This window comes from Heterodontus francisci, chromosome 12 (assembly GCF_036365525.1).
Source record: "Heterodontus francisci isolate sHetFra1 chromosome 12, sHetFra1.hap1, whole genome shotgun sequence".
Classification (NCBI taxonomy): Eukaryota; Metazoa; Chordata; class Chondrichthyes; order Heterodontiformes; family Heterodontidae; genus Heterodontus; species Heterodontus francisci.
Genome location: NC_090382.1, coordinates 117315458 through 117334421, shown reverse-complemented (window position 1 = coordinate 117334421; position 18964 = coordinate 117315458).

Sequence of the window (18964 nt, the reverse complement as noted above, 5' to 3'; positions counted from 1 at the left end):
CTTGCTTATCAAGAGTCAATCTATTTCTGCCTTAAAAATATTCAAAGACTCTGCTTCCACCACCTTTTGAGGAAGAGAATTCCAGACTCATGACCCTCTGAGAGAAACAAATTCTCTTCATCTCTGTCTTAAATGGGCGACCCCTTATTTGTAAACAGTGACCCCTAGTTCTAGATCCTCCCACAAGGGGAAACATCCTTTCCACATCCACCACGTCAAGCTCCATCGGGATCTTATATGGTTCAATCAGGTCACCTCTTACTCTTCAAAATTCAAGCAGATACAAGCCTAGCCTGTCCAATCTTTCAAAGAACAAAGAACAAAGAACAAAGAACAAAGAACAGTACAGCATAGGAACAGGCCACTCGGCCCTCCAAGCCTGCACCGATCTTGATGCCTGCCTAAACTAAAACCTTCTGCACTTCCGGGAACCGTATCCCTCTATTCCCATCCTATTCATGTATTTTTCAAGATGCCTTTTAAACGTCGCTATCATACCTGCTTTCACCACCTCCCCCAGCAACAAGTTCCAGGCACTCACCACCCTCTGTGTAAAGAACTTGCCTTGCACATCCCCTCTAAACTTTGCCCCTCTCACCTTAAACCTATGTCCCCTAGTAACTGACTCTTCCACCCTGGGAAAAAGCTTCTGACTATCCACTCCGTCCATGCTGCTCATAACTTTGTAAACCTCAATCATGTCGCCCCTCCACCTCCGTCGTTCCAGTGAAAACAATCCGAGTTTATCCAACCTCTCCTCATTTTTAATGCCCTCCAGACCAGGCAATATCCTGTGCACCTGTATGCCCAGATCTCTTTACCTGTCAATACTCCTAAGGGTTCTGCCATTTACTGTATACTTCCCATCTGCATTAGACCTTCCAAAATGCATTACCTCACATTTGTCCGGATTAAACTCTATCTGCCATTTCTCCACCCAAGTCTCCAACCGATCTATATCCTGTTGTATCCTCTGACAATCCTCATCACTATCCGCAACTCCACCAAACCTTGTGTCGTCCACAAACTTACTAATCAGACCAGCTACATTTTCCTCCAAATCATTTATATATACTACAAACAGCAAAGGTCCCAGCACTGATCCCTCTGGAACACCACTAGTCACATCCCTCCATTCAGAAAAGCACCCCTCCACTACTACCCTCTGTCTTCTATGACTGAGCCAGTTCTGTATCCATCTTGCCACCTCACCTCTGATCCCGTGTGACTTCACCTTTTATACCAGTCTGCCATGAGGGACCTTGTCAAAGGCTTTACTGAAGTCCATACAGATAACATCCACTGCCCTTCCTTCATCAATCATCTTTGTCACTTCCTCAAAAAACTCAATCAAATTAGTGAGACACGACCTCCACTTCACAAAACCATGCTGCCTGTCGCTAATAAGTTCGGTTGTTTCCAAATGGTAGTAAATCCTGTCCCGAAGAATCCTCTCTAATAATTTCCCTACCACTGACGTAAGGCTCACCGGCCTATAATTTCCTGGATTATCCTTACTACCCTTCTTAAACAAAGGAACAACATTGGCTATTCTCCAGTCCTCTGGGACCTCACCTGTAGCCAATGAGGATGCAAAGATTTCTGTCAAGGCCCCAGCAATTTCTTCCCTTGCCTCCCTCAGTATTCTAGGGTAGATCCCATCAGGCCATGGGGACTTATCTATCTTAATGCTTTGCAAGACACCCAACACCTCCTCCTTTTCGATAATGAGATGACTGAGACTATCTACACTCCCTTCCCTAGGCTCATCATCCACCAAGTCCTTCTCTTTGGTGAATACTGATGCAAAGTACTCATTTAGTACCTCGCCCATTTCCTCTGGCTCCACGCTTAGATTCCCTTCTCTGTCCTTGAGTGGGCCAACCCTTTCCCTGGTTACCCTCTTGCTCTTTATATACGTATAAAATGCCTTGGGATTTTCCTTAATCCTGTTTGCCAATGACTTTTCATGACCCCTTTCACCCTCCTGACTCCTTGCTTAAGTTCCTTCCTACTGTCTTTATATTCCTCAAGGGTTTCGTCTGTTCCTAGCCTTCCAGCCCTTACGAATGCTTCCTTTTTCTTTTTGACTAGGCTCACAATATCCCGCGTTATCCAAGGTTCCTGAAACTTGCCAAACTTATCCTTCTTCCTCACCGGAACATGCTGGTCCTGGATTCTAATCAACTGACATTTGAAAGACTCCCACATGTTAGATGTTGATTTACCCTCAAACAGCTGCCCCCAAACTAAATTCTTCAGTTCCTGCCTAATATTGTTATAAGGCAGCGAGGCCTGGACAACGTACATCAGCCAAGAGCGACGTCTCAATTCATTCCATCTTCGTTGTCTCTGGAGAATCCTTGGCATCAGGTGGCAGGACCGTATCTCCAACGCAGAAGTCCTCGAGGCGGCCAACATCCCCAGCTTATACACCCGACTGAGTCAGCGGCGCTTGAGATGGTTTGGCCATGTGAGCCGCTGATGGCAGGATCCCTAAAGACACATTGTACAGCGAGCTCGCCACTGGTATCAGACCCACCGGCCGTCCATGCCTCCACTTTAAAGACATCTGCAAACATGACATGAAGTCCTGTGACATTGATCACAAGTCGTTGGAGTCAGTTGCCAGCGATCGCCAGAGTTGGCGGGCAACCATAAAGGCGGGGCTAAAGCGTGGCGTGTCGAAGAGACTTAGCAGTTGGCAGGAAAAAAGACAGAAGCACAAGGAGAGAGCCAACTGTGTAGCAGCCCCGACAACCAATTTTATCTGCAGCACCTGTGGAAGAGTCTGTCACTCTAGAATTGGCCTTTATAGCCACTCCAGGCGCTGCTTCACAAACCACTTACCACCTCCAGGCGCTTACCCATTGTCTCTTGAGACAAGGAGACCCAAGACCAAAGAGCCTTCCCCCAATTTAGCACCTTCACCCGAGGACTACTCTTTTCCTCATAAGACAGCCGGCCCATTCCAGGTACTAGCCCAGTAAACCTTTTCTGTACTGCCTCTAACACATTTGCATCTTTCCTAAATAAGGAGACAAATACAATGCAAGGTACTCAAGATGTGGTCTCAGCATTACCCTGTTTTCCTGAAGCATAACCTCCCAACTTTTGCATTCAATTCCCCTCACGTTAAACAATAACATTCTATTAGCTTTTCTATTTACGTGCTGTACCCGCGTACTAACCTTTTGTGATACCCAGGACACCCAGATCGCTCTGCATCTCAGAGCTCTGCAATCTCTCACAATTAAGACAATATGATTCATTTTTATTCTTCCTTTCAAAGTGGACAATTTCACACTTTCCCACATTTTACTCCATTTGCCAGGTCTTTGGCCACTCAGTTAAACCATAACTATCCCTTTGCAGCCCCCTTATGTCCTCTTCACAACTTACTTTCCTACCTATCTTTGTGTCATCAGCAAATTTAGCAACCATACCTTCGGTCCCTTCATCTATGTCATTTATATAAATTGTAAAAAGTTGAGGCCCAGCACAGACCCCTGTGGCACACCACTTGTTACATCTTGCCAACCAGAAAATGACCCATTTATGCATACTCTCTCATGGAGTCATAGAGTTATACAGCACAGAAACAGGCCCTTCGAATGACTCCCACTGATCTGATGTAGACTTTCCCACAAATAGCTGCTCCCAGTCCACTTTGGCCAGATCCTGTTTGATCATTTCAATATCAGCCTTCCCCCAATTCAGTACCTTTATTTCTGGTCCATCTTTGTCCTTTTCCATAACTACCTTAAATCTTACCGAGTTATGGTCACTATCACCGAAATGCACCCCCACTGACACTTCTACCACTTGTCTGGCTTCATTCCCTAGGATTAGGTCCAGTACTGCCCCTTCTCTTGTAGGACTTTCTACATACTGGCTCAAAAAAGCTCTCCCTGCACGCATTTTAAGAATTCCTCTGTTTCCTAGCTAGCCAATCTTCTATCCATGACAATATGTTACCCCCTACACCATGAGCTTTTGCTTTCTGCAATAACTTTTGATGTGGCACCTTATCAAATGCTTTCTGGAACTCTAATTACAATACATCCACTGTTTCCCCTTTATCCACAGCACATATAACTCCCTCAAAGAACTCCAATAAATTGGTTAAACATGATTTCCCTTTCTCAAAACCATGTTGGCTCTGCCTGATTACCTTGAATTGTTCTAAATGCCCTGCTATACTGTCTTTAATAATACCTTCTAACATTTTCCCACGACAGATGTTAATCAAACTGGCCTGTAGTTTCCTGCTTTCTGTCTGCCTCCCATTTTGAATAAAGGAGCTTCATTTGCTATTTTCCAATCTGACAGAACCTTCCCCGAATCTGGGAAATTTTGGAAAATTAAAACTAACACATCAATTATCTCACTAGCCACTTCTTTTAACGCCCTAGGATGAAGTCCATCAGGACCCGGGGACTTGTCAGCCTGCAGCTCCAACAGTTTGTTGAGTACCACTTCACTGGTGATTGTAATTTCCTTGAGTTCCTCCCCCCCTTCCATTTCATGACTTGCAGTTCATAATGGGATGTTACTTGTATCCTCAATAGTGAAGACCGATGTAAAATATCTGTTCAATTCATCTGCCATCTCCTTATTATCCATTATTAATTCCTCAGACTCACCTTTTATAGGACTAATGCTCACTTTGTTAACTCTTTTCTTTTTAAAATATCTATGGAAACTCTTACTATCTGTCTTTATATTTCTAACTAGCTTTCTCTCCTACTCTAATTCTCCCTTCCTTATCAATCTTTTAGTCATTCACTGCTGGTTTTTATAATCTGTCCGATCTTCTGACCTGCCTCCCATCTTTGCATAATTATAGGCTTTGATACTATCTTTAACTGTTGTAGTTAACCACGGATGGCAGGTCCTACCCTTGGAATTTTTCTTTCCTGTTGAAATGTATCTATTTTGTGTATTCTGAAATATCCCCTTAAATGTCTGCCACTGCATCTCTATTAACCGATCTCGTAACCTGATTTGCTCGTTCACTTTAGCTAGCTCTGCTTTCATGTCTTCATATTTGCCCGTATTTAAGTTTAAATTACCAGTCTTTGATTCATTCTTCTCTCCCTCAAGCTATTATTATTGCTGCTACCTAGGGGCGCCTTAACTATGAGGTCATTAATTAATCCTATCTTGTTGCACAATACTAGGTCTCATATAGCCTGCTCTCTGGTTGGCTCCAGGATGAATTGTTCCAAGAAATGTATTTATTTATTTATTTAGAGATACAGCACTGAAACAGGCCCTTCGGCCCACCGTGTCTGTGCCAACCAACAGCCACCCATTTATACTAATCCTACATTAATCCCATATTCCCTACCACTTCCTCACCATTCTCCTACCATCTACCTACATTAGGGGCCAATTTACCTATCAACCTGCAAGCCTTTGGCAGTGGGAGGAAACCGGAGCATCCGGCGGAAACCCACGCGGTCACAGGGAGAACTTGCAAACTCCGCACAGGCAGTACCCAGAACTGAACCCGGGTCGCTGGAGCTGTGAGGCTGTGGTGCTAATTATCCCAAGAACATTCTATGTACTCCTCATCTGGGCAGAAACACTGGATCTTTTACCCTTTTGTGCTCCATGTATATTTCCTGGGTTATTCCAGAGTGTGCAAGCTAATGATGCATGAGTGATGTCAAAATAACTCCCACATCATTCTGCAAGCTTCCACCTGTAAGACATGCAAGTAAAGGACTGCCCTGAGAAAGTGGGGGAGGGGAGTCAAATTTCTCCCACCTATCATTGTGTTATTAATCCAAATGACAGATAAAATAAAGAAAGAAAAAGTCTTAGATTTATATAACACCTTTCACAACCTCCCAAACACTTCACTGCCATTGGATTACTTTTGAAGTGAATTAACATAGGATAATATTGTGATGAAGGCCCCCACCTGCCAAGAATGAAGCATATTAATTTCATCACATGAACATTAATATTAAACTGTCGCTGGAGTGGAGAGATGATTTGTTTAAAGAGATCAGCAGTGGCTGACAATAAATTCACATTCTAAGAGACAGTCGCCTCGGAAAAGACAATGGGAACTGCTCACGAATTCAATTAACAGAGATTGGTATAGGCAGTGGTGCTCCACATCTTGTTGGTGTAAGAGACAACACAAGACCACCCCACTGAGAGCTTTGGAATCCACAAACTGCAGGAGTTTGTTAAAAAGTGAGTCACACGACTAACCTAAAATAAAAGCAAAATACCGCAGATGCAAATACTGCAGATCTGAAATGAAAACAAGAAATACTGGAACCACTCAGCAGGTCTGGCAGCATCTGTGGAAAGAGAAGCAGAGTTAACGTTTCGGACCAGTGACCCTTCTTCGGAACGGCCAAGGTATGATTTTGAACTGCTCACAGGACAGCTTGGGTCAGAGGGCAGATTGCAACTGAACTTGGAAGAGCCTCTCTCCTGACTAGCTCTCTCTCTTTCTCTCACTAATCCCTGGATCCACTGAAGTCACTTAAACCTCAAGAGAGAAAAGACTCCTACATTGAAACAAGTTTTAATCCGTGCACTTGGCCCCAATGAAATGGCAAGATTTACTGGCAACCAAAGACTCTACATCGAACTTAAAGGACCATAAATACAAACCATCTATTGCCTCAAACCTTTCCCCTTTATTCTTTCTAATTTTTCAGTCTCTATCTGCGTGTGTGTTTATCATGTATGGATGCTGGCGTGGTCGCGTCACGTATTTGTATTGGTTAACCGAATTAGAGTTTAAGATTAATAAACTTTCACCTTTCTTGTTTAAATCTACGAAAACCTACCTGATTGATTTCTTTGCCTTACAATTGGAGAGTAGTGAACAAGGATTCACTGAGGGGGAGCTAAAAACGTGGCGTTTTTAAAATTAAACCCTGTTAGGATTAAACCAGGCAGAGGCTGAGAGGAAACCCATAGATCCCTTTCTCACATAATCGTAACAGAAATTTGGGGGCTAGCATTCTGGATTTGACTCACAGACAAACAAGGAAATTGGAAATGGGAAGCCAAATGGTTCCCAATCAAAGAGAGAAAAGATTTCAAGACAGGTTTTCTTGTGGTTGTGTACTAGAATACTAACATGTCTCCAACTGAAGCCAGACACTCCCCAAGCCAGGGTGAAATAACTTGGGATAAGTTAAAAGCACTGTCTATGGAGGAGTTGAGAAAAATAGCTGAGCAGTGTGGGATCACTGTATGTACTTAGGCTAGAAAGCCTGAAATCCAAAGACTAGTGGTCAACCATGTTTCCATTGAATCTGAAGAAGCAGAAACAGGGTTAGAAGTAGGCTCTGACAGGGTATTGCTGGCAAAGATACAATTGGAACAGGGGAAACTTAAATTTGAGGAAAAAGGAAAAGAAAGAGACAGAGAGAAGAGAGCGACAGAAAGAACCTTCCAGAAGGAATGTGAAGAGAGAGAGCTAAGGCGGCTTGAGTTAACTAGGGGACGACAGAGTAACCCCAGTGAAAATATGGCCAATATGGAGGAGCGTAATTCAGGGCTGGGTACAGAATTGCTAAAACTTTCCCAATTGATCCCAAAATTCAATGAGGGAGATGTGGAAGAATTTTTGTGTCTTTTGAAAAACTGGCAGGGCAGTTTAAGTTGCCAGCTGAGGCTTGGGCTCTCCTGCTACAAAGCAAGCTAACCGGAAAAGCCCATGAGGTTTATTGCATGTCGTCAGATGAGAGTTCATCCAACTATGAACTGAAAAAAAATGCTATACTTGGGCCATATGAGTTAGTACCGGAAGCCTATCACCAAAAGTTTAGAACCCTCAAGAAGCAAGCTGTTCAAACTTACCTGGAGTTTGAGAGAAACAAGCAGCTGGCGTTTGACCAATGGCTGAGGGCGCTTAAAGTGCAGCTGAGCTATGAGAATCTCAGGGAGATAATTTTGCTCAAGGAATTTAAAAACTCTCTCCCACTCTCCATAAAGACACATGTAGAGGAACAGAAGGTTCATGGAGCCCGACAAGCTGCAGTGCTGGTTGATGAGTTTGCTCTCATTTATAAGTCGGTTCCTCAGGGGAAAACTTTCCTAATCACCCCCACAAATCCAAAAAGGACAAAGGGTGGAAAGGTGATAGAAGCCCAAACAGTCTTGGGAGAGAAGAAAAGGCAGGAGACACAGGAAGCCCTCCTCCAGCCAAATAAGAAGGTGCTGTAAGTAGGAGTGAGACACGGAGACCTGTGTGCTTCCATTGTAATAAAGCAGGGCATCTAAGAGCTGATTGCTGGAAACTAAAGGGAAAATCTGTAGGGTTAATCAGGGCACACCGCTAAGTGAAGGAGAAGAGACCCTGGTGGAAATTACAGCAGAACAAGCTGTGTCTTTAACTGCAGTAACAGTGAGACCCAGGAAGCCTACTGCTGCAAGTGCAGGAAAATTTAATAGGATTCCTGAGGGTTATCAGGGTTTTGTGTCTGAAGGGAGAGTAACCCCATACCCCTTGAGTGGGGCAAGCAAGCCCATAGTAATTCTCAGCGACACAGGAGCCACTAGATCACTTTTACTGGGAAAAGGCCTGACCTTTCCCTCAGAGAGTGCAGTGAACACCAGAATGGAGGTGAATGGTATTGGATGGCATTTTTTGCCTGTACCTTTGCACTGGGTGCACTTGGAGTGCGACCTAGTTTTGGGACCGTTGACCGTAGGAATTGTCCCTAGTTTGTCTGTGAACAGGGTTGACCTGCACTTAGTTAATGATCTCGTGAGGACAAAGGTGGTAGCTTCCCAGTAGTGAAGGAGAGACCGCAGCAGTTCGGGAGACAGGGCAGTGAGAGGAGACAGTCCCCTGCAGTTTCCCTGAATGTGTAGTGAATCGGGCCATGATCAAACCAGCTCCCCCAGAGGAGACTGAATTAGCACTGCAGACAGATGACCATGAGGTCTGTCTGTCTGTCTGAGACTTTCTTTGGAAAGTTAGAAGACACAGGGAATGGATTAAGTGGATTTTCTGTAGCTGAGGCTCAGCGAGCCAACCCAGTATTGAGAGCTTCCCAGTATGAAATTGAAGCAGAGGGAGTCCCTGATTGCTACTATTTAAAGAATGAGGTACTGATCACAGACTTGAGAGCAAGGCATGGACAGTGGTTCACCAGTTAGTGGTGCTGCAGAAGTACCGGAGAGAAATCTTAAAAATGGCCCATGAGATTACAGTGGCTGTACATGTCGCTATACGAAAAACCAAAGCCCGCGTAAGATAACAGTTTGACTGGCCAAAACTCCACAAAGATGTGGTGGAGTACTGTAGGAGTTGTCACATATGTCAGGTTGATGGGAAACCCCAACCTACAGTGAAATCTGCACCCCTAAGTCCTGTATCTGTGTTTGGAGGACCCTCCAGCAGAGGACTGGTGAACCGAGAATAAAAGGGGACAGGCAGGCACAAGGCTGGCAAAAAGTTAAAAAGGAAAGGGAAAAAGTGACAAATAGGACAGGTTAAAGGAAGTCTAGGAGAAATCCCAGATGAAAACCCCTACCCCAACTCCGAAATGTTGGCAAAGGTAGACCCCACATCCTTCTATGTACATGCAGACACTAGATGTACCCCATCAGAGTTGTTAGAAACATTTACAGGAGAGTGAAGAGACAAAGAAAGTCCTCAAGAGGGCAGAGAAACCATGAGGGTGATGCCTCACCTGGTTGAAGTGTCGCCGGGGAGTGCAGTAGAATCTGGACATATACCTGCAAGCAGGAGTGTCCCAGAGGACAAACGGAAAATTAGCAAGGCATCCTCCCCCACAGTCAGGCGACAAGGGAACCAACCTTTCCCTAAGGTGAAAAGCCCCTGCTTGACTCATCAAAGCACTGAAAGAGTGTTCAGAGTGGAACCACCCACTTCTGCCACCCATGAGTAGAACTCCAACTTAGGGCTAATTAAAATGAACCCTCTCTCTGCAGACTTCCACAGGACCAAATGCATCCTAGGCAGCCATGGAAATGTGCAAGCTGAAAACCTTTTCCAAAAAGCACATGTTTATTGGGAGGCCAAAAAGGACAGTTTAAAGCAACTCTGCTACCATGAAAAGACAAACTGTAACAATTTTAGGATATCTGAATGAATGAGAGAGATGCATGTGTTATTTCCTATACCTACTCTTCTCTCTGGTCCCTTTTAATTATATGCTCTTTTAAAAAATCAGATTTCATTCCACTGGGTATGGAGGTGTCATGAAGAGCCCCACCTGCCAAGAATGAGGCATATTAATTTTGTCACATGAACATTAATTTGAAACTGTTGCTGGAGTGGAGAGATGACTTGTTTAAAGAGATCAGCAGTGGTTGGAAAGTATGAAGTGCTTGGAGAGACAATGGAAACTGCTCACTGTTTCAATTAACAGAGATTGATCTGGGCAATGGTGATCTACATCTTGTCGGTGTAAGAAAAAGCACTACAACCCCCACTGAGAGCTTTAGAATCCACAAATGCAGGAGCTTGTTAAAAAATGAGCCACATGACTAACCTGGTGGTCCAGGTCTGGTTTTGAACAGCTTACAGGACAGCTTGGGTCGGACGGCAGATTGCAACTGAACTTGGAAGAGCCTCTCTCCTGGCTAGCTCTCTCTCTCTTTTTCTCTCTCTCTCTGTCACTAATCTCTGGATCCACAGAAGTCACTTAAACCTCAAGAGAGAAAAGACTCCTACATTGAAGCAAGTTTTACACCATGCACTTGGCCCCAATGAAACGGCAAGACTTACCTGCAACCAAAGACTCTACATCAAACTTAATGGACCATAAATACAGCTATTGCCTCAAACTTTTCCCCTTTATTCTTTCCACTTTTTCTATCTCTATCTGCATGTGTGTTTACCACATATGCATGCGAGCAAGGTCGCATCGCGTTTTCATAGTCATGAACCAAATTAGAGTTTAAGATGAATAAACTTCCAATTCTCTTATTTAAATCTAAGAAAGCCTGTCTGATTGAATTATTTGCCTTACAATTGGAAATCAGTGAACAAGGATTCACTGAGGGGGAGCTAAAAGCACAGTGTTTTTAAAAATTAAACCCTGTTAACGGTTAAACCAGGCAAAGACTGAGAGGGAACCCCTAGACCCCTTTTTCACCTGGTCGTAACAATACACAAACCGACATCTGTGAGTCAAAATGGAAGAAAATAAGATGTTATGTTTAAAGTCCCAAAATACTTGAGGTTTGTTCAAAGCTGTAGCCAATTGTATTTTAGTGAATGTATTACTTACAGACACTTGGACCATTAGATGTTTGGGATTATTTCTGAATTCCAAAAAGGATGTCAATCCTTGGAGAGGGTACAGAGGAACTTTCCCAGAATGATACCAGGGATGAGGGAGTTCAGTTACATGGAGAGATTGGAGAAGCTGGGATTGTTCTCCTTAGAGCACAGAACGATAGTGGAAACCTGACAGAATTGTTTAAAATTCTGAGTAATCTGATAGAGCAAGTAGGAAGAAACTGTTTCATCTGGCAAGTGGGTCAGTTACTAAAGGTTATAACTTTAAAATAATTGGCCAAAAAACTGGAGGGAAAATGGGGAGAAATTATTTCATACTGTGTGCCATGTGATTTGCTGCTTAAGACCTAGAATTATGTACAAGATGTCCAAGAGGCAGTGAAGATAAACGTTTCTGAGCAAACCTAAGTGGTAAAAAGATCACTTGTTACAAGTCTCGTGACTGGTGACTAAATTGGCAGTTAGCTTTGGTTTATCTGCTAAATGTGGCCATTTATCAGGTTCCAGTATTCATAATGACATACTCTTAGTATTTAACACCCTCTTTCAAATTTCATTGACAAAGATTTTGGTCACCCCTTCTAAAATCTACTTCTTTGGTTCTATAGTACTGTCCGATTAGACCTCTGAAGCGGTTTGACTTTTTTTATGATAAGGGTGCTATGATAAGGGCGGTACAGTGGTGCAGTGGTTAGTACCACAGTCTCACAGCTCCAGTGACCCGCGTTCAATTCCGGGTACTGCCTGTGTGGAGTTTGCAAGTTCTCCCTGTGTCTGCGTGGGTTTTCGCCAGGTGCTCCGGATTCCTCCCACAGCCAAAAGACTTGCAGGTTGGTAGGTAAATTGGCCATTAGAAATTGCCCCTAGTGTAGGTAGGTGGTAGGGAAATAGAGGAACAGGTGGGGATGTGGTAGGAATACGGGATTAGTGTAGGATTGGTATAAATGGGTGGTTGATGGTTGGCTCAGACTCGGTGGGGCAAAGGGCCTGTTTCAGTGCTGTATCTCTAAATAATAAATAAATGCAAGTTGTTGCAGTATAAATCCTTTTTAAAAAAATTTTCATGGGATGTGGGCATCGCTGGCCTGGCCAACATTTATTGCCCAACCCTAATAGCCCTTGAAAAGGTGGTGGTGAGCCGCCTTCTTGAACCGCTGCCGTCCATGTGGTGTAGGTACACCCACAGTGCTTTGAGAAAGGAAGTTCCCGGTTTTTGACCAAGCGACAGTGAAGGAACGGAGATACAGATCCAAGTCAGAATGACACCCCTCTGTGTGAAATAATTTCTCCTCATTTCCCCTCTAGTTTTTTTGCCAATTATCTTAAAGTTATAACCTTTAGAAACTGACCTATTTGCCAAATGGAACAGTTTCTCCCGACTTGCTATATCAAAACTTTGGGAGAAGGTGTAAAACGAGTCACATTGTTATCTCTCTTTGGCCTCCTTGTCTCAAGAAACAATGGGTAAGCACCTGGAGTTGGTCAGTGGTTTGTGAAGCAGCGCCTGGAGTGGCTAGAAAGGCCAATTCTAGAGTGACAGACTCTTCCACAGGTGCTGCATAAAAAATTGGTTGTCGGGGCTGTTACACAGTTGGCTCTCCCCTTGTGCTTCTGTCTTTTTTCCTGCCAACTGCTAAGTCTCTTCGACTCGCCACACTTTAGACCCGCCTTTATGGCTGCCCGCCAGCTCTGGCGAATGCTGGCAACTGACTCCCACGACTTATGATCAATGTCACAGGACTTCATGTCGCGTTTGCAGACGTCTTTAAAGCGGAGACATGGACGGCCAGTGGGTCTGATACCAGTGGCGAGCTCGCTGTGCAATGTGTCTTTGGGGATCCTGCCATCTTCCGTGCGGCTCACATGGCCAAGCCATCTCAAGCGCCGCTGACTCAGTAGTGTGTATAAGCAGGGGATGTTGGCCGCCTCGAGGACTTCTGTGTCGGAGATACGGTCCTGCCACCTGATGCCAAGTATTCTCTGGAGGCAGCGAAGATGGAATGAATTGAGACGTCGCTCTTGGCTGACGTACGTTGTCCAGGCCTCGCTGCCATAGAGCAAGGTACTGAAGACACAGGCTTGATACACTCGGACTTTTGTGTTCTGTGTCAGTGCACCATTTTCCCACAATCTCTTGGCCAGTCTGGACATAGCAGTGGAAGCCTTTCCCATGCGCTTGTTGATTTCTGCATCGAGAGACAGGTTACTGGTGATAGTTGAGTCCAGGTAGGTGAACTCTTTAACCACTTCCAGAGCGTGGTCGCCGATATTGATGGATGGAGCATTTCTGACATCCTGTCCCATGATGTTCATTTTCTTGAGGCTGATGGTTAGGCCAAATTCATTGCAGGCAGCCGCAAACCTGTCGATGAGACTCTGCAGACACTCTTCAGTGTGAGATGTTAAAGCAGCATTGTCAGCAAAGAGGAGTTCCCTCATTTCCCCTCTTGTTTTTTTGCCAATTATTTTAAAGTTATAACCTTTAGAAACTGACCTACTTGCCAAATGGAACAGTTTCTCCCTACTTGCTATATCAAAACTTTGGGAGATGGTGTAAAACGAGTCACATTTTTATAACTGTCTGTTATACATCAATCTCCAATTTTCACTTCCATTGATGACAATGGAAGTGAAAATCAGGAGAGGTGTATAATTGGTGGCTTCTTAAATATAAGAATTACATGAAATATTCGCCAGTCTTCTGGCACCACACCTTTCTCCCCATACCTCTACAAATCTTTCCTTTTCAAGTATTTATCCAATTCCCTTTTGAAAGTTACTATTGAATCTGCTTTCAGGCAGCGCGTTCCAGTTCATAACAACTCACTACTTAAAAAAAACCCTACTATTTTCCACACTCTATGTCAATTATCTTAAATAAGTGTTCTTTGCCAGTGGAAGCTGTTTATCACTGTCTACTCTATCCAAACCCCTCATAAGTTAAACACCGTTACACCCAGCCTTTTCTGCTCTGAGGAGAACTGTCACAGCTTTCTAGTCTCTCCACATAATGGAAGTCCTGCATCCCACGTCCCGTTCTGCTAAATCTTCTCTGCAATCTTTCCAAGGCCTTAACGGCCTTCCTAAAATGTGGTGCCAAGAATTGAAAACAATACTCCAGCTGAGGCCTAATCAGTGATTTATAAAGGTTTACCACAACTTCTTTTAATATTCTATGCCTCTGTTTATATAGCCAAGAATTCCCTTATGCCTTTTCGACAACCTTCTGAACTTGTCCTGCCATCTCGTGTCCGACTGCACTATGAAAAATAAATGATAAGCAAAAATATATGTGAACTAAAAATGCAGTACCCTATTTATTTAATAACAATTAATTGATTACATTATTTTCAGTAAAAGCCATGCAATGAAAGGAAGAACACAAGTCACTGTTCATTTCAGATCACCTGCTGTTGACATTTTCAGAGCTTCAAGCGAAAAGCATTTTGCCAAATGGAGCTGAAAACAAAAGCAGCAACTTCCGTCTCCCAATCCTTACACGTGCCTACGGGATAAATAATAATTAGATTACAGGTCAATTCGTGTCCCCTCTCCCCCATTCCCTCTCCCCCCATAGAAACACACAGATCAGTAGTTTAAGCATTCGTGCTTATTGTAAGCAAAAACATAATAACAGACAGGTTTTCAACTTGACAGATTTTACTTTTACCCTGAATGTAATTAATTTTTTTTGCATTCAGACTGACAGACACTCTGCTCTTGTTTTCATGCTTGATTATTCCTGGTCCTCTGTAGCTACAACATATGTGAAGAGAGCTTATTTGATCTATGTATTAAGCGATTAAACTATAATAGGAACCAGATTTATCATCTATGTTCTTAACTGCAATATTTAGGTTTTAAAATATGTGCGTAAGCTTAGAAATTAGTCAGTGATAATAAAGAAAGAATTCATAATACATTCATATGAAATTCAATTGTGCACAGTTTTAACATAAACATGAATTTACTTATTTTAAGTATAATGGATTTTCAAATAAATGTGTTAAGTGTTTGTCTGCTATTGTTCCTAAGTATGATTTCAAAGCTTTAATAAATATTTTAAACTGAAGAATACTTGTTTATAGAAAAAAATGGTTCAACTAGTCCTGGCAAACAGATTGCACAATATAAATTAGTTGTATGAACAATTTCACATTGGTAGATAACTATACGACTGCAAACAGTGTAGATGCACATCAGGCCAAAAGTGGTGGGATCACTCAAGAGTCAGGTCAGCCCCATAACTCAGGACTGCAATGAACCATTAGATGCAATGTGGTGAAACAGTTGTAAGAATCTCTCGTTAGACTGCACCTAGGGAATTGCATTCAGGTCTGGGCACTGCACCTCAGGAAGGATTTATCATCCTTGGAGCGGGTGCAGTGCAGATTCACCAACATTCTATTGGAGTAAAAGGATTAAATTATGAGAACAGGTTACATAGACTAGGCTTGTATTTCCAGGTGCATAGAAGATTAAGGGGTGATCTAATTGAAGTGTTTAAGATGATGAGTGTGGGAAAATGGCACACTGACACGGAACACAAAAGTCCGAGTGTATCAAGCCTGTGTCTTCAGTACCTTGCTCTATGGCAGCGAGGCCAAAGAAGATGATGAAAACAGTTGATAAGGTTAATAGAGAGAAAGTCATTCGTTTGATGGGAGAGTCCAGAACAAGGGGGCATAATGTTTAAATTAGAGGCAAGCTCTTCAGGGGTGATTCAGGAAGCACTTCTTCACACAAAGGGGAGTGGAAATCTGGAACTCTCGCTTCCAAGAAGTTGTTGAGGCTGGGATGGTGGTAGCAGGGGTGGGGGTGGGGGGGGCGGGGGGTGGTGGTCAATTGAAAATTTCAACACCGAGATTGATAGATTTTTGTTCGGCGAGGGTAATCCGGGTTATAGAGCCAAGATGAGTAGATAGAGTTGAGATAAAGATCAGCCATAAGGTATGAAGGTTTATGGAAGACATTAAGCAAAGTTTAGATAGGTAGTTGAAGGGAAGGGGAATAAAGGGATGTGGCAACTGTGCAGGCACATGGAATTAAGGCGACAATTCATTTGATGAATAAACACCAATTGGTTTAGTTTTTTGTTAATTATTCATGGGATGTGGGCATCACTGGCAAGGCCAGCGTTAATTATTCAGCTCTAATTGCCCTTGAGAAGGTGGTGGTGAGCTGCCTTCTTGAACCACTGCAGTCCTTGGGGTGTAGGTACACCCAAAGTGCTGTGAGGAAGGGAGTTCCAGGATTTTGACCCAGAGACAATGATATAGTTCCAAGTCAGGATGGTGTGTGGCTTGGAGGGGAACTTGCTGGTGGTGGTGTTCCCATGCATCTGCTGCCCTTGTCCTTCTAGGTGTTCGAGGTCACGGGTTTGGAGAGTGGTGCCAAAGGAGTCCTGATGAGTTTCTGCAGTGCATTTTGTAAACGGTACACACTGCTGCCACTCTGTGCCAGTGTGGAAGGAGTGAATGTTCAACGACAGGGTACTGGTTGCAAACTAATATCTGTCCTGCTTTGCGAGGAGTGAATGCAGCTCGTGTTAACATTTCTATGAAGTTCCACATAGCTGAGCCGGTTGCCCATTTATTTTCCTGTCTCCCAGGACAATAGCCCCTAGAACAAGCTGAAATTGAGTGGAAAGAACCCCAGTCCCCAGAGGCCGATCTACTCTTCCAGGTTTGGCTACTGAGTCAGGCTGGTTAGTTCATCATCAACAGTGCCCTGGAGTACTATGGACTGGCCTGGTTCAGTATCAGATTACCAAACCTGCCACAGACATGTTACCTGCTTTTAAAATTCCAGCTCCAGCTGTGACACTTTGCAGTCACTTCACCCTCAAACAGACTCTATTTACCACCACCTCTCCTCCCTAAGGAGGTAGGTATTGGTCTGAGACTGGTACCCCGTAATGTACTTGACTTCTAACAGACAAAAAAGAAGTTGGGACCATCACTGGGCTAAAATACATTAGGACGGCGAACATTCAAACTGAGTTCTTGACTTACCTCCAGCATTGGGTCCATCCCTGACTACATTAGCAATTTGTTTATTTGGCACCCCTGTTCACCCATGTGATTCAGTGGGATAAATACTGCCTCTCAATAAATTGTTAATGAAACTGCAATTGTCGGCAATGCTATATATCCATTCCTTTATCCATTGAGACCTTTATTGAATGTTTTGCCTGTTAAACAAAGTTATGAATGGGATAAACTAAACCAACACATTCTTCGATTCTTTCATTAATGTGGCAGCAACCTAATGGTTAGCACCATATCCCTAGCTCCTTCTAGTTTTATTTTTATGTGTGAGTTCTGTTTATTTGTCTCTACTGCTCCTTTGTACAGAAGCTTTAGATCTATCAATGCAACTTCTCAGCCTGGATGTACTGCAGATTAAGAAGGAACAGTGGAACGCCATAGACCCTGCCCCCACAGAATGCAAACAATTCAATTACTTTAGTTGCCAGTTTCCACATTGTCTCCCATTTAACTATTTGACCCATGTATTGGAATGCAATTTATTTTTCAATCTAACAATTCAACAGGAAAGTTTTCTGTTCGCCGATATGGGAAGCATGCTTGTTGCTTTTCCAATTCTTTGGGGCTATCATTTTCTTTCACTTGAAGCAAACCAAGCAGCAATGATTCACCTTTAAATGCATTTACTTCTGCAAGCTTGTTCCTGGAGGCACTGAAGTGTCATCTCCCTGGTTAAGATAAGGTTCAAGACATTATACGCTGCCAAAAAACAAGAACAAGTCTGACTGGGCAGCCTCCCCGACAAGAAGCATGTATTATTTTCTTTCCTCAAAATTTTCACTTACATCACCGTATCATGCCAGGCCGTTGCATGATGTGCAGCTCTCTGCATGGTTTTAAATTGAACTGGGCAGCCACTTTGTAGCTCAGGCAGTCTGGCATTTGACTCCCAACCACTAAAGCTGTGAGCTGGAATCCCCAGGGCTGCCTGTCATTCAAACGTATCAGCTTCAGTTGCATGCATCTTGCCACTTCTCAGCTGGATGGTTAGTGGGAGCTCCATATGGGGCAAACCATTCCATCCTGGAGAGGAAGAAGAATTGACATTTTCCAGCTTGTGTTGCATGTCCTGCTGGTAGGTTATGAAGTATCACTGACAGCAGCTATAAAGAATTCTGACGCTCAAAGTATTGTGCCTGATCGGATGGAAGCAGGTATGATAGTTTTCTAAGGTCATGAGGGAAGGGAGAGAGAGAGAAAAAAAAGAACTATCAGAATAATAGAATAATAGAAAGAACTTGCAATTATATAGCACCTTTCACAACCTCAGGACATCCCAATGCATTTACAGCCAATAAAGCACTTTTTGAAGTGTAGTTTGTATTATAATGTCGGAAACCTAGCAGCTAATTTGTGCACTGTAAAGTTCCACGAACTGCAATACAATAAGGACTGAAAATCTGCTTTAGGTGTTGGTTGAGGGAATGATATTAGCAGGGCACCAGCGAGATTCCCCTGCTTTTACTTGGAATAGTGTTAAGAGATAATTATACATCCACCTGAAAGGCTCTCAGTTTAATGTGTTATCCGAATGATGGCACCTCTGGCAGTGCAGCACTCCCTCAGTACTGCATCAAATTCCTCTTCGTTATTGAACGTTGGCATTGCTACTTACCTCAGTACAGCACTGAGGTGTCAGTCCAGATTTTGGGCT